Raw genomic sequence first — 3,231 nt, 5'->3', positions numbered from 1 at the left:
CCTGAAGAAGGAGCACGGGGCCCGCTGCTACGCCTGAGCCGCCACAAGGCCGTCGGGTGGTGGAGATCCAGTGCCAACAAGTCACTCATGTCGGTGTCCCAGGTCTCGGAGCCTCCGGAGTCGCCGTCGCTGTACGGAGACGAGTCGGCGGGGGGATGATGGTGTTGGGGTCAGGAGGGGAAAGGCGTCGCCGATGATGATGTGGAGGAGGACGAGGTCGACGCCCCTCTGCCCTGCCGTGAATCGGTGGCGACTACAGCGTGGGCGTGGTGAAGCGGCGGGCGGCGTGCGCGTCAGTGCCCCCGCGCCCCGGCCGGTGCGGACTGTGACTGCGCGTAGGGTACCAGCAGCAGCTTGCTCAAGCCGCCGGGCGGACTGCCTGCCTGGTAAGCTTCCATGAACCCATCGTCAATCTGCTTGTTCTTGCAACCTTGCTCTTCCCAGTTGGGGCTTCGTTTCAAGGTCGCGTCCAAATCTGAACCTGATTGAGATTGACTGATTGCGACTGAATTTTACTCTGTTAAATAAACTTATTGATGGTGCGCTGCTGCCCGTCCCGCCTGACATATCCATTACCATTAGGTGGTTGTGGCGTTAAGTGTAGTGTCCACAAAGATTAAAAAGAAACTCGGTTGTCCCAAGTGATACCTGACCTCTCGCTAAAAGAATTAAGTCCGGATAGTAGCAAATTAAGCAAGTATGCTGGGATTTACTGTTAGTACATGAGTTCTGCCAGTTAATATGTCAATATTAACATAGTACTAACAAATTAAATTAAGCAAGTTTGAATAGGCGTAGCACATGAGTGAGAACAGCATAACCGTTCAGCCGTTCAGCAGGGGATTAGCTGACAGCTACAAGCTGAATTGGTACACCAGCAGCCACAATGTTGATGCCCACTTGTCAGATACAAGATCAATATATGGGAGCCAGTGTATGTTTGTTTAACTTTTTCCAGTGCGTTCTACTCTATGGGGAAGCCATTATTATCAAGGGCTATATCCAGTAACATTCATGCTGTATTTTTGGAGCTGTGGTTTTCACTTGATTGATGGTACTTGGTATTTTCATTCTGTGAGTATTACATTACACTGATGTGTTGTCAAAAAACCAGATTGTGTCAAGTGCTATAATTGATAAATATATCGGAGAAACTGCGCTTTTAATCAGAGAAATGTTCGGCTATGCACGCGATCACCAAGTAAGTTTTGCTCCGCCTTTCTTTTTTGCAAAGCTAATTGGTCTTAAACCTAATTTCCTTATTATCTGTTAGAAACGTATGTTAGCAGATGGTTATGCATCTACTGGTGTTGAGATTCAAGCTATGACTTTGATAGTTCCCTTGACTCAGATGTCATGTCATCTAATTGTATTCTGGTTCAACACTAGAAAAAAATTTAAGCTTTAGATTTCAGTATCAGTTTTTCCGGAGAAGAAGAAATCAAACTGATCTCCATATATGTAAAAGTGCACTTCTGAGATCTTTTAGCTTATATCACCATTTAGTTTATTTACGGTGCTCACAAATTTTGTTTCATTTTCATCAAGTTGTTATTTCTAGCCATGCATTATCTTCATGGATGAAATCGATGCAATTGGTGAGAGAAGATTTAGTGAGGGAACTAGTGATGACCGTGAGATCCAACGGACACTGATGGGGCTTCTTATTCGGTTAGATGGATTTCATGATCTTGGCAAGGTAAACTAACATCATCAAGTTTTTTTTTCCTTAGATGCCTTTATGCCATATATGCAGAGGAATGGATTCAATCGAAGTAAGTTGTTTGCCTGAATGTGTGTGTGTGTGTGTGTAGATTAAATTTTTCGCTCATCTTTGCTTCATTGCTTCTATGAATTTTCTTGATGCGGATTTTCCTAACATTTTATTTAACTCCCTTTTCTAACATTACACATTTTTGCTCTCGGGGAAAGTATAGGTGTTTTGACATAAATTTTGTTCATATTTTCTTCAGTGCTTCTATGAATTTTCTGGATGCTGATTCGTGTAACATTTTATTTAACTCTCTTTTCTAGCATTATACATTTTTTAGAAGGAAAAAAATTGAGGACTATAGGTTCTGTTCTATCTGATTGTTGACATGCTAACATAATTGCCTGATTGTCTGATAGGCTTATGATTTCTTTCTAACTGGGCTTGTTTTGTTTTATTTTGGGAAAACCCCATGATTTTATCCTAACCTGATACATCATGATCAGTGATGTCGACATGAATTTTGCAGATTAAATTAGTGTGATGGTACAATTACCAACATTCATTGGATGCCACAATCAGGGGCGGACCTACATTGAGGTGAGTGGGGGCCCAGGACCCCTCTCAAAATTTGAAATCCCAGTAAGATTTGCTTCTGATTTTTGAAAAATATGCTTATATTCTGTGAGCTTTTACATAATACGCCCCACTCAAATAGATTGCCCCCAGTCAAGATACTCTCTAGGTCCGCCCCTGGCCACAATGCCCTTTATCTTTCTGGGTGCTTTTGGTTGATTTCTTCAAGCAGTACAAGCTGGAGTGTGAGCTTTGCCTATGCCCTTAGTAGCTTACAAAATTTCACCGTGCTTCACTTTCCTGTTACTATATTGTCATCTATTCATGAAGCATGGTCATTTGGTTAGAAGTACAATTTTTTGCAATCAGCACACGACTCATCCTATTTGTTTTACAACCCGAGGTTCACATTAGTTGTTTCTCTTCATGGTGACTCAGCTTTTATCGGTGTCATTTTCAGCTCGATGGTCATGAATCAAATGTGACTTCTTATCTAGTTGCATTTAACTTCAACAATTGCTTGTTTAAATCATTGCTTATTATTAAGGTTGTCTTTGATGGTTGAATTTCAGCTACATACACAACATTGCACTCAGAATTTATGCTTCTCTTCATGGTGACTCAGCTTTGAGTGCCTCCACGTTTGAAGATGATCTCACAGGTGCCTATAACTATGCTTCTTTTAATTGGTGAAAAGAAACTATGCTTCTTTTAATTGGTAAAAAGAAACTATGCTTCTTTTATTCTCTTGGTTGAATGTTAAACAAGAAAAAGAATAGTATTTGTGTCGCCTTGATAGGCACACACATTATTTATTTCGCGCAAGTTCTCTTATGTGAGATTCTTGCTGTAGTATTTTCCAAAATACTACACACTGAATATTCTGACCATTAATTCTTACTAATAATAGGCTTCTTGGAAAAAAATGGGAAATGAATATATAA

At 40.9% G+C, this 3,231-nt stretch overlaps 1 long non-coding RNA gene across 6 annotated transcripts in view; it reads left to right on the top strand.

Annotated features, from left to right (window-relative positions):
• The window catches only part of LOC119342156, a 5,628-nt gene that overhangs the window by 636 nt on the left and 1,761 nt on the right, over positions 1 to 3,231 (top strand). Inside the window, exons 1-5 of one of the 6 annotated variants that reach the window (XR_005165421.1) lie at positions 7 to 386; positions 1,115 to 1,201; positions 1,549 to 1,699; positions 2,241 to 2,353; positions 2,860 to 2,948. This is a non-coding gene — a long non-coding RNA (uncharacterized LOC119342156). Of the gene's footprint in view, positions 1 to 6; positions 387 to 1,114; positions 1,202 to 1,548; positions 2,354 to 2,859; positions 2,949 to 3,231 lie in introns of those variants that run through there. The other 5 variants (XR_005165428.1, XR_005165416.1, XR_005165415.1 and 2 more) reach the window with 5 other exon arrangements.

This window comes from Triticum dicoccoides, chromosome 1B (assembly GCF_002162155.2).
Source record: "Triticum dicoccoides isolate Atlit2015 ecotype Zavitan chromosome 1B, WEW_v2.0, whole genome shotgun sequence".
Taxonomy (NCBI): Eukaryota; Viridiplantae; Streptophyta; class Magnoliopsida; order Poales; family Poaceae; genus Triticum; species Triticum dicoccoides.
Note: the sequence above shows the minus strand (reverse complement) of the source record. Positions and strands in the feature narration are given on the sequence as shown.